General features: G+C 55.8%; 1 long non-coding RNA gene across 1 annotated transcript; it reads right to left on the bottom strand.

Annotated features, from left to right (window-relative positions):
• Nucleotides 1-3,367: 3,367 nt before the first annotated feature.
• Nucleotides 3,368-5,092, bottom strand: LOC123379362. The gene is made up of 2 exons (XR_006583750.1): nt 4,639-5,092; nt 3,368-3,800 (listed from the first exon to the last, which is right to left on the bottom strand). It is a non-coding gene; the product is annotated as an uncharacterized LOC123379362 (long non-coding RNA).
• Between the last annotated feature and the right edge of the window lie 7,823 nt (nt 5,093-12,915).

Here is a 12,915-nt window from a genome sequence, read left to right as displayed (position 1 = left end):
TCAAAGCTTAATTACAGCAACTCAGCGGGCTCCAGCAGGAACTCAGGCCGGAATGGTTTTGCTGGGAAACTTTTTACGAGCTTAAGCAGAAGCAGCAAATTAGCAGGAATGAGAGGAAAATTGTCTTACCTTAACCGTGTCCCCGAGCTGGGACTCTGCAGTCACCCTGCAGAACGTGGCTCCGGGAGGATCAGGGAAGGGGAATGGGGGTGTGGGGGCAGCCTGGGTGTGGTCCCCTACGGTCAACGGGCTGGACCCATGTGACTCTCGCTTCTGCCACTTTCGAGGTGAGGAACACGAGGTGGCCCAACGCCCCGTCTCCTCGCGGCTGTCCACACCCCCTCTATCTCTGAGGCTACTGGTGGCTCACCATACCGCCATGTGACCTAGAGCCTCTCCTGATTCCTAGGCACCTCCCTCACCTCCACTCTCGATGCCTTCTACGTGCTGCTGATCAAGAAATTCTCCTCTCCTTCCCCACCCCACCCCACCCCACATGTTAAAACACCTCTGCTCTCCGCAAATCTCTAATCCATCATTCAACCAACTCCTTCTCTCTTGCTCAGCCAAGGACCGGCCTCCCAGTTCCCAGAAAAACCATAAATGTTAGGAGTGCCTCCAAATCTTCACTCTCCTCTGTAGCCCTGTACCCCCACCTTCCTGCGTGCACATCCCTCCCTCTAAGGCAAAGCTACTTAGAACCAGTAAGAACCAGAGAAACTGGGTTTGAATCTTGCGACTGCCAGCAACTAAAATGTACTTCCTAAGGCAAGTAAGTTAGTAAGTAAGTTAGTCTCTCTGAGCCTTAGTGTCCTTGTCTGTAAAATGGGAACAATTAAAATCTTCAGCACAAGGTGGTGAATCCCTGTACATTTAAATTTTTTTTTACATTTATTTATTTTTGAGAGACAGAGACAGAGCACAAGTGGGGGAGGGGCAGAGAGAGAAGGAGAGAGAGAAGGAGACAGAGAATCCAAAGCAGGATCCAGGCTCTAAGCTGTCAGCACAGAGCCCGACGTGGGGCTTGAACCACGAACTGTGAGATCATGACCTGAGCCGAAGTCGGACTCTTAACCGACTGAGCCACCCAGGCGCCCCAATCCATGTACATTTAAACACCACCAACACACGGCAACATTCAATAAATAATGGGTATTAATTTAACTATAAAACGGTCAGCAGATATCTATGGAGATGCGAGTTGCCCCCCGAAAAGAGAGTCTGGGGTTCTAGATCTTTTAGGTCCCTGTGTCTGTCATTAGCAGTCAAACCCAAAAGGTGCTGGCTCTGAGGCCAAACTGGGGAGAGGGTAACCCAAGGGTACCAAGGTGACGGCAGAATCAACAAAGAACACAGGGCGCCTGGGTGGTTCAGTCGGTTGAGCGTCCGACTTCGGCTCAGGTCATGATCTCACCGCTTGTGAGTTCGAGCCCCGTGTTGGGCTCTGTGCTGACAGCTCGGAGCCTGGAGCCTGCTTCCGATTCTGTGTCTCCCTCTCTGTCTCCGTCCCTCCCCCACTCGTGCTCTGTACCTCTCTCTCTCTCTCTCTTTCAAAAAAAATAAATAAACATTAAAAAAAATTTTTTTAATTAAAAAAAAAAAGACAAGGAACGCAGAAGTTGGAGGCTGGGGACAAAGAAAGGCAGGGGCCCCGGAGGTGGCTGTGGACAAGCAGGGCAGGGGCTTCCCGTAGACGCCGGGTGACAGCTAGTAACTCCCTGGGGTACAAAGCAGGAGGGAGCGGCTGAACAGGGCTTACTTCACTCGTCCGTTAAAATAGGCTTCAGGAATTAATCATCTTATTCAGAAACTGAGAAAGGACGAAACACGCTTTGTGCTGCCCTCGCCCACGTGGATGCTTCTTTCAACTTTATGAACTTCTCTGACAATGAATAAAACCGCTCTGGCATGACAGGCGCCCGTATTATTCTGTGCGCATTCCTTATTCCTAATGTCATCAATTACAATAATCAGATAACTGTAACACCGGGCTGGAGCAGGGATGCTGCTGAGGGGCAGACGTGCGAGACCACGGCTCTCCAAAACCACTCGCTCGTGCTTTTAAAGCACCAGAAGATGGCTGGGAAATGTGATTGCCCTTAAGTTTTAAATTACCCTGCCGTCATTAAAATAATCTAGTTCATATTCATAAGGCTGTGATTATATTTTACATACCCAGTAAACACTTGGTGAGAAAAACCCACAGTGCTGCAAGCAAATAAAGAGGTTCGATCGGGTGGTGTCAAAACGTCGAGACAGGGACGCCCGGGTGGCTCAGTCGGTTAAGCGTCTGACTTTGACTCAGGTCACGATCCCGCGGTCCGTGAGTTCGAGCCCCGCGTCAGGCTCTGGGCTGATGGCTCGGAGCCTGGAATCTGCTTCCCATTCTGTGTCTCCCTCTCTCTCTGCCCTTCCCCCGTTCATGCTTTGTCTCTCTCTGTCTCAAAAATGAATAAAAAAGTTAAAAAAAAAAACAAAAAACACCGAGACAGGTTGACCTGAAATCATCCGGTAACAGAGGTGGAGGTGGGTCACTCTCCACGGAACGTATCCTGTGCCTCCGCGGTGGGTGGTGGCGTGAGTTTTTGAAAGGATGCTAAGCAGATAAGGAAGAGAAAGGATAGGGGAGGGGAAGACAAGCCCATGTCTAAAGGCTCCAGAATGGTCCGTGGCCCGTGTCTCTGGGTTACCTCCACCCATCTGCCCCCTCGAAGGTCACCACCCATCACAGGGCGCGCCTAGCCCCACGAGCCGCGTGCCGGGATCCCCCTGAGGAGCTCTTTTTGCTCTCATCTGACAGATAGGGAAACTGAGGCTCAGAGAGGTTAAGCGATTTTTCCGAGATCACACCGTGCATAGGGAAGTCACGCTCCAACCCCAGGTTTGTGTGACGCAAAGTCCACGTCCCGCTCTTCTGTTTAGGTGCTTAGTCCAAGGTCACATGGTCGTGAGTGGCAAGCTGTGTGACATGTCTGGCCTCACCACATTCAGGCACCTCTTACTGCGCCCTGTCACGTCGTGATAAAATATCCTTGGCATTCGGGGGGGTGTCTTCTGTGAAGCGCCAAGGGCATTGGGCACGAGATCTGGAACCCAGCATTTTGTAAAACTCCCTGACTTGAAAAACATACATATCTGTTTCCTTTTTGAAAGTTTTGGGGCGCCTGGGTGGCTCAGTCGGTTAAGCGTCCGTTCAGCTCAGGTCATGATCTCACAGTCCGTGAGTTCGAGCCCCGCGTCGGGCTCTGTGCCGACCGCTCGGAGCCTGGAGCCCTGCTTCGGATTCTGTGTCTCCCTCTCTGTCTCCGTCCCTCCCCCGCTCATGCTTGCTCTCTCTCTCTCTCTCTCTCTCTCTCAAAAATAAATATTCAAAAAAAATTTTTTTTTTAATTTTTAACAGGATGCTTTTGGGGATGCTACTGAGGCTCCAGAAAGCATAAATGACAACCCTCTCCTCCCACCGGGATGAGACAAATGGGGGTCAGAACGCCAGCTTGAGTACACAGAGAAGGCGGTGTAGACAGAAGAGCCTATCTGTAGACAGACGGGTGGCCTATCAAGACGAACGGCCTGCACTGAACCTGCATTTTTGGGACTCATCTGTGCCCCCCTACACCCCGTCCACCAACAAGTCCTGTTGATTCTACCTCCCGATACCACACTCAAGCTCACCACCTCTCCCCATCCCCGCGGCCTCCCCCTGCCCAGGTCACCACGCTCACCTGCCCGGACACCCGCCTGTCGCAAGCCCCCCGAAGCACAGATTCCTGATTCCCGATTCCTCCAATCCATTCTCCTTCCTGAAGGACGTTTGAAAACACAAATATGATCATGTTGGAAAACCCTCACCATGGTTACAAGGCTGAGCAGAATCTGACCCCTGTCCACCCGCCCCTTTACCCTTGTCTCCTCTACCTGCTCCCCTGGCACTGGGCCATCTCGTCAAACACACCGCTGAGGTTTGAGGGAAGGACGTATAGGTCCTTCTTTCCTCCCACGTCCAGACTCAGGTTCCCGTGTGAGTCCGGTGAGAGGGGAAAGGGCCGAATGGAGCAAGTTCCAGGCTCCCAAACACGGGAGTTTCTCCTGCTCCCTCGATCGGAGCCGGGAGGAAGGAGCAGGGGACAGAAGGACAAGGTTGCTCTCTCTGGGGTAAACGGTTCCTCTCCCTTTCCTAGCAGGGGAGGAAGGTTCTCCCTGAGACCTCAGGAGGGTCGCACATGCTGTTCCCAAGACCAACAAAATGCTTCCACCCCGATCCCCTTACCTGCCTCCTTCCCCCTACTGCGGGCACCCAGCTTAAGAATCTCTTGCTCCGCGGGGACTTCCTGATTCCCCAGGTAAAGTGTCTCATTGCTCCTCACATTCTCCTTAAATTTTTTTTACCATTTATTTATTTTTGAGAGAAAGAGAGGGACAGAGCGTGAGTGAGGGAAGGGCAGAGAGAGAGGGAGACACAGAATCCAAAGCAGGCTCCAGGCTCTGATCTGTCAGCACAGAGCCCGACGCGGGGCTCGAACCCACGAACCGTGGGATCACGGCATGAGCCGAAGTCAGACGCTTAACCGACGGAGCCACCCAGGCGCCCCTCTCACATTCCTCTTAGATTGTGCGTCTCAACTCTTACCAGACACATACCTGAGAAAGCTGTTCTTTAATGCCTGGGTCCCCTTGGAGGGCAGGGTCCTTGCTTGACTGCGTCTCTGTGGCACCCCCAGGCCCTCGGCTTTAGGAAGCACTCATTCAACGTTGCCGGGTGATGGGCGAATGAAGTCTTCCGTACCTCCATCCATCGGTGCCAGCGAGGACTGGCCAGGACACGAGGCAGTAATGAACAACCCCAGGGTGTCAGGGCCTCAACACAAAAATCTACTTCTTGCACATGCCAGGGGGGCTCTTGACAAATCATCTGGGTCCTTGGCCTTTCACTCTGAGGCTCAGGTTGACAGGGCAGCCACCGGTGATCTGGAGCATTGTTGGTCACTGCAGCAGAGGACAGGAAAGCAGGGCGAGTTGCACACTGGCTCTTAAAGCTTCTGCCTGGAGATTACGGGTCCCACATCCACTCAGCTCCACGGGCCAAAGCAAGTCACGTGACTGCCTCTACCCTTACGGGCTGGACGAGTCCCGTCCTATCCTGTGCCCAGAACTGGAAATATCTGACGGACAACGTAATGACCACTGTCCGCTCAGTCCCCCATACCCTCCCTGGGCCTGGCTCTTTGTTGGCACTGGGCACAGACGTGAATCCCACTCAGTGGTCTCTAGACCTGAGCCGTCCAACCCGGTGGCCACGTGTGACTTTCGGGCGCTTGAAACGTGGCGAGGTTCAAAGACCTCCTGTGACAGAAAAAATTGAAAATGCCTCATTCCCGGTTTTTAATTTGGATTACATGCTGATACCTGGGATCTACCGAGCTAACTGAAATATAGTATCAAATTCAGTTGTGTCTGTTTCTTTTTACCCTTTGCCACACAGCTACCAGAAAATTTGAAACTACACACGTGGCTGACCTTTGTGGCTCATATATCTGTTGGACAGCGCTGCTCTAGAATGTCTGATCCCAGCTACGACGTGGCCAGGAGCAGGACTGAGCTTACAAATGGAGTCAAGTGGCCCAGCCAAGGGAGAGGAGGGAGCCAAGGAGGCGCTCTTGCCCGCGGAGAAGTGTTAATAAATATTTACCGAGTCCTTTGACAGTGCCGAGGGAGAATACAAATCAGCCCCAGCAGGCGCTGAGACGAGCCCCCCCCATCCAAGGGCTGGGGGCCACAGGCTACAGCAGTGCGGGGCCGGCCAGCCTGCACCTACCCCTGAGTGGCCCGCCAGCCCCGTTTACAGAAGCCACGGAATACGACAATCTCTCACTATTGATTTTGTGCCTCTCCCTGCGACCGCCGCCCTGGATAACTCACATCGTATGGATTTTTCTATAAACCCCCAAATTAATATCTGCAGCGGGAGGGAATATACTGCTGCCGGATGAGGTCAAGCCTCCTGGCGCGCAGCCTGTGGCTGCCCCTCCTGGACCTGGGGCCACAGCCTGCCTGACCTCTGCTTTGGAGCGGTTGACAGGCTAGGTGCACAGAGGCGAGGCGGCTGGCCTACTCCCCCATCCCCCAGGGATCCCCAGCATGCCGGGCTGGAATGACGTTGTGTATGCACGTGTCACCCCAGGACCCTTCGTTCACTAAGAAGAGAGTCCGCGGGAAGGGCGGGGAAAGGGTAATACCTCTGCCGTCACCGAACTCAGGTTCGCACCCGGTTCCACCACCAACCTCCTGTGTGACCTTGGGAAGTTACTTAACCTCTCTGTGCCTCTGTTTCCCAAGCAGTTGAATGGGGATGAGAATGACCATTACAGGCTTGTCATGAGGATTATTTTACTTATCCGAGAAAAACAACCTGGGGAGGTCACTTGAGGTAGGGTTGTCAGGGAGGGTCTCCCTGAAGAGGTGACATATGAGCTTAGACCTGAAAGGTAAGAAGGAGCCGTGCAAAGAGGTGGGGAAGAAGCCTCCAGGCAGAAGGATCAGCAAGTACGACAGCCCAGAGGGAACAATACAGGAGACGTGGTCATGTGCACGGCACATTTCCCTGCAGGGAGCAGGGGCCCCAGCGTGTGAAGTCCCCTCTCTGCTTCAAGGGTAATGGAGGAGGCCTGGGGACAGTGGAGAGAGTTCAGTCCCGCAGGCTCCCCTGTCCTGGGTCCAGCCCCAGACTGGCCGGGAGCCCTCTCTGCTGGTTGGGGGCCCAGGGAGGCAAGATGCTGTCCTGGGGAGCTGGAGAGGAGCAGTGGGGAAAGTGGGAGGCAGGAGAGGAGGTGAGGTGAGGTGAGGTGAGAGGAGAGAGGCAGCCAGGGCGGGTGTCCAGCCAGCCAGCTCCAAGGACCGACAGTGGAACAGGGAGCAGACACGCTAATGAAAAATGAATAAACTCCCCCCAGCTCAAGCCAAGCAAACGCTGGCTGCAGACGTGTCTAATCCAATTGTCCTTAATAAAACTGCTAATTGGGTTTCGGAGTCTCCGTGGGGCCTGGCGGAGCCGGTGGGCTGCTTAGTGCTCCCCTGCTGCTCCTCACGCACAGTCCCTGCTCTGCTTCCGCGAATTCACCCAGCGTGACACTTCAGGGATATGGAGGAGGGGGGCGAGTTGGGGCCAAAGGAATTCTCGCGAGTGGGCAGGTGCGAGCATGTGCTTGGGTCTGGGTGTGCACGCGTGGGGGGGCCCCCCGGTGTGCCTGTGTGCCACGTGAACAGGACGCGGCTAAGGGTCCAGGTTCTGGAGCCACGCCTCCTGGGTTCCCAGCTCGGCTCCCCACAGCCCTACACCACTTCCTTAACCTCTTGGGTCTCAGTTCCCTCATCTGTAACGTGGGAGGAGAATCACAGTGCAAGCCTCAAACCACTGCCCTGGGCGCTCAGTCCAAGCACCGTGCTCGTGGTCTCAAGCACCCGCACTCTGATCTGCCCTGCTGGCCCTGCCCCGACCTGGTATTGGGCTTCCCTTTTCCGTCAAGCACTTTTGTGCCTTCTCTGCTGGGCCTGAGCCAGCCCGCTGGGTCACACCCCCTTGGACCTGTGGAGTGTGCACCTGCAGCCCGGCTGGGGGCAGGAGCCAGTGCAGGCACTGGGAGAAACACTTTGTGCTCATTCACATGTTCGCTCCTGCCTTGCTCTGCAGGGCAGGGATCAGTAGATCCATTCCAGAGGTAAGGAAAAGGAGCTCAGAGAGGGCAAGTGACTTCCCCGGGATCACACAGCTAATTCCACTGACTTACTGAAAAGGACACCAAAAGACTAGGAGGCTGTAGAAAGACACGGGGTAGAGCAGATATGACTGCATCTGCTTTGTTGTTTTTTTTTTTTTAATGTTTATTTATTTTTGAGAGACAGAGAGACAGATAGAGTGTGAGCAGGGGCAGGGGAGGGGCAGAGAGAGAGGGAGACACAGAATCCGAAGCAGGCTCCAGGCTCTGAGCTGTCAGCACAGAGCCCGACGCGGGGCTCGAACTCACGGACTGGGAGGTGGTGACCTGAGCCAAAGTCGAACGCTTAACCCACTGAGCCACCCAGGCGCGCCTTAACTGCATCTGCTTTGAGCAATGAGAGGACCCGAGGCACAGCCCCTATGACAGAGGCCAGGTGCTAGACTGCTTGTCCATGTGGCCGCTGAGCCCCCAGGACGGTAGCAGAACTTGCAGAAGACGAAGATGAGAGTCAGATGCAAAGTCATCAGGAGGCCTCCCCCCGCCCTTCCAGCCTCTTTAGCTTCCTTTCTTTCATCCTTTCTTTCTTTCCATAACCTAACACATACTGAGCACTGGGGTTCCAGCAGAGAACTAGATAAATCAGCCCCTCCCCTGGAGGGACTTACATTCTGGTGGGGGAGCGACTATTTTATGAAGCAAATAAATAAAGAGAACTCCAATTAGCGGTAAGTCCATGAAGAAAAGAAGGGATTGGACTGGGTGTCTAGGAAATAGCTCCCTGCACAGGAAGCCGGTGATGGGAAAGAGCCAGCCATGGAGGGAACTGGAGGAAGAGCGGTCCAGGCAGAGGGTGCAGGCAGGACAGCGTGCCCGAGCGAGAAGGAAGACTTGGGAGGTTGCCAGGGTTAGAGCATGAAGGGCCTGGAAGGGGCTGGAATCTATCCTAGTTACAATGGGAGTCCACGGGAGGCTTTTAATTAGGGGAAAATGTATACCTTGATTCGTATTTTAAGAAATCCACCCCAACTGCTGTGTGGACGACGGACTCTACGGGGACAGAGAAAGAGGAAGGGCCAGGGGGAGGGAGGAAAAAGTTAGGACACACGTGAACAAAGCAGGGTCACCAAGAGTGTGGAAGTTCCAACATCTCCCTGCGAGCTGTGTGTTTATATCCATCACTCATTCATTCGTATTTACATTTAGTGAAGGCCTTTGGACCAGCTGCTCCCCTGGGTGCTGGCGAGACAAAACTCCCTGCCCTCAGGCAGATTCCATTCTAGAGGGAGGGAGCAATCAGCTCTTGCGAATACATAGGCTGTCAGGTGGTGGCAGGTGATGGGGAGGAAAACAAAGTAGACAGGCGGGTGGGGAATGGGCGCAGGGAGAGGTTGTCATTTGAGATCAGGTGGCTGGGAAAAGCTTCACGGAGATGGTGACACGTGGTGAAGCTCTGCATCGGCCGAAGGAGATCTGGGGAAGGGCATTCTAGGCAGAGAAAACAGCAAGTGCAAAGGCCCTGAGGTAGGAGTGAACATTCTAGGCAGAGAAAACAGCAAGTGCGAAGGCCCTGAGGTAGGAGTGAACTTGGTGTGTTTGAGGACTAGGGAGGCCAGAGTGGCTGGCTCAGCGTGAGCAGGGGGAGAAGAGGAAATGAGGTCTTACAAGTGATGGTGTCTCTCACAGTCCCATCTCCTGCACTGCAAGGTACTTACCGTTAGGACCACTCCACAGATGAGGTAAGGGAGAAGTGGATGAATGAAGTGTCGGGCCTACGGTCAGGTTACAGGATCCCGGACTTCAACTCTGGCTGGTTCTAAAGTCGGCGCGCTTAACGAGGATATGCCGCGGCCATTGCTGGCTGTCATACCCGGGGAGGGACAAGAAGGGGGATGACCCCCGGTCACCCAGCACACAGAATATCACCCAGCTGCCAATACTTTACTATTGGCCCCATTTTATAGGTAAGGGGACTGAGGCAGAGGGCAGTGGTCAGCTGCCTGAGGCTGTGCTGCCGGAAAGTGCTAGAACTGGGCTTCAGACCCACCTGTCTGATTCCGGTGCCACATTCCTGCCAGCTGCCATAGAGCTTGATCCCTGAACGTGGGCCAGGGTGGCACTCAGTCCAGGCAGAGGGGGGCTAATAGGGACAGAATGAAGCACAGACTCCAGCGTGTTAGGATTCAGCCTCCGACCCCCACCCCCCCGGTCTGTTCGTCTGTCTGTCCGTCCAGCCTTCTATCCGACATGTTTAGCTGGCTCTGTATCTCTGTAATGCGCCCCTGCTCTGAGCCACAAGGGCTTCCTCCCAGCTCAGGGGCTGGCACTAGGGCTGACGCCTCGGGTCACCTCCCTGCCACACTCCTCCCTCCAGAGCCAGCCAGGCAGCCCCGCCCACCGGCCGCCCTTCAGAATGACACATCCTGGGACTTCTTGTCATTTCCCGTCCAAGATTCCATTACGAGGTGTGATTGCTGAAGTAATAGACAGATAACGGATCTGTCCGAGCCCCGCCTGGCACACCGGGCAGCTGCCGGGTTTTTCCCATTAGCCACAGGGCTTGACGGACAGTAATGGATTTCATACCGATGCCGGAGCCTGCGGCGGATAATTCCATGATAACGGTTTATCAGGCACTGACGGGAGGTAATGGGTAATCACCAGGCAGAAAGCAAACCCGTCAGGGAGCCCTGGCCTCCGCCCAGCCTGGCCCCACTTCTGTCGTGCCGACTGCCATCTTCCCAGCTCATGGGCCACCTCCCCTCTGTGTCCTGAAGGATGGCAGAGTGCTGGTCAACTGGGCACGTGTGTGTATGTCCAGGCCCAGCCTGGATCTTGGCTGGGCTCCCCAGGGCTGTTTGCAAGGAGACGCCGGTGAGTAAGAGCCCCCAGCAAACCCCAGCCACCGTCTTGCCCGCCGGGACTTGGAGCAAACTCGGGAGAAGGACAAACAGGGGCTTCAAGGACTGTGTCCCCCAAGTTCCAGCCTTCCTGCCACGCAGAGCCCTGGGTCCTAGTTCCGGATGTCAAAGGGGAATGAGTCTGAGCCGGGACATGCAGATCTTAAATGGGGAGCCCCCCACTGCCAGCTGAGCAGGGAAGGGGGAGCAGCCGGGCACAGGGTTCGGCCTCGCCAGGGGGAGTCAGAAGAGCCAAGTTCCCCGTTGGGCCCGGAAGACATCAGCCTGAGGCTCAGCTGGGCCGGATCAGACTGCGTGCCCAGGTTCCCGTGACAGTAGCGGGAGGGAGCGGTTCATACAGCTTCTGAGCGCTGGCAGCGGGCATCCCTCCTGACTCCGCTTCCAGCGAAGCTGGCCGTGGTGGGCACGTTTCCGGAAATCAGCAGATGCCACCAATCAGACCTTCTTTCCCCCCCTCTGAAGAGCCCACTGGTAAACGCTTGCCAGGCCACCACTTCCCAGGGGCTGGGGGAGATGACAGATGTCTGTGCAGGGTCCGTGAGTGAAGAAAGGGAAGAGTGGGCAAACCTGAGGGCCCGAGCTTGGTTGGAACTGTCTTTACTCATTGTAGAGCCAAGACTTCCTTCTTTCCTCCCTCCCTCCCTTCCTTCCTTCCTTCCGTTGTTCATTCATTCCTTCTTCATTTATCTCCCACAGAGGTGGGCACTGAAAAGACAGACCAAGTCCAAAGGGAGCGTAGACGTGGCAAGAAACAGCAGCCTGCAGCCTCTGTGGTGGGTGAAGACAGGGGGAGGGGAGAGCCAAGCTGGCTCTAAATGAGCTCTCCCCACCCCAGGGTAAAGTGGGTGGGGCGGCATCCCAGGCAGCCGGGAGGGAGGTGTCCACACTGCAGCCGGCACCATCTTTTAAAGGTGTAAGCCCCGTGCACCTGCCTGAAGCCCGCAAGCGTCCCCCAGCTTTTTGGACCAGAGACTGGGGTGGCCGCCCCGCTTCCTGTTCCCACCTCCTCTTGGCCTGAGTCACTCCCCATCCGCGGACACATGGGCCTTCTTTCAGGAGCACGAGGATGTGGTGCTCCCTCCCCTGGGGGCCTGGGCGCCCAGTGTTTGGAACACCACGGGCCCCCGGGGCACGCTCACACTCATCCCCCTCACCTGGCTGACTCCCCACGGCCCTTCAAGTCTCAGCTCCAATGCCATTTCCTCGGGAGCCTCGCCTCACCCCTGCCGACGGCAGCGAGCCCCAACGCCGCCCGCCTCTCTCCGAGCACATCCCACAGGCCACGACTGAATACTCGTCTGTGTGATCGCTTGGCCGGTATCTGTTGCCCTCCTCTAGACTAAAACTCCAGGAGGCAGAGCCTTCCCCTCTTCTGTGCCCAGAACAGAGCCTGGCGAGCGGTAGGTGTTCAGTGCTCTTCTGACAGATGCGTGAAAGGGTGAGCGGATGAGCCGAGAGGCGTGCACACAGGCCCAGGTGAACGCGGACGGCCAGGGAAGGGACATCAGGGTGGTCCCCGCGGCCGAACTGGCGAGGTCTTGCGTTCTTCCCACCTCGCGCCTGTCTTTTGACCCTTGAGGGCCCAGGGCAGTGACAGAAGGGGCTAGGACAGATAGACAGAGGCGAACCCGGCTGCTGCCTCCGAGAGGCCAGCAGCTAACGTAAAAGATGCTACCACCCACCCCCACCACACCCTCCCACCCCAAACTGTCCCCACCCCTGCTGGCTGAGCACCCGATAATTAAACTGAGTTTGCTCAGCCAAGCCCTGGAGGGGCCGGCTCCAAGCACTCCAGATGGGCTTTATTTGTCAATTTGAAAACTAATCTCTGACTATTTAAACAGCAGCTTACCGAGGCCCAGACCAGGATTAGCATTTGGCACCCGGGCTGAAGAGGGTGGGCAGCACGCCCCAGATGTGAGGGAAGGATTTGGGGTGAATTTCCATCCAGCAAGAGGAAGAGCCCAGAGCCCTCCTACTCGCCTGCTCCCCTCCCCGCCCCCCTCCCCAGGCCAGGCCTGGCCAGCAGCTGGCTCCGTGGAGCCTTCCAGCTCCCTCCAGCCCCATCCCTCCGTCTCACACCCTGCCCTGGGGCCCAGGGAGACTGTACTTGTCTCTACCCTCACCCTGGAGAGGCAGCTCACACCTTAGCAGCCCTAGGCTTGCTCCAGGAGAGTTTGGAAACCCATGGTCTGAGGGTCCCTGGGGATCCCCAGATGCTCTTGACTATTCCTTGAGGTCTGTTACCCTTGACTGTCAGCACCCTGGGAGCAGGTCCTGAAGGT

This window comes from Felis catus, chromosome C1 (assembly GCF_018350175.1).
Source record: "Felis catus isolate Fca126 chromosome C1, F.catus_Fca126_mat1.0, whole genome shotgun sequence".
NCBI lineage: Eukaryota > Metazoa > Chordata > Mammalia > Carnivora > Felidae > Felis > Felis catus.
The sequence above is the reverse complement of the archived record's forward strand: the minus strand, read 5'-3'. Positions and strand labels throughout refer to the sequence as shown.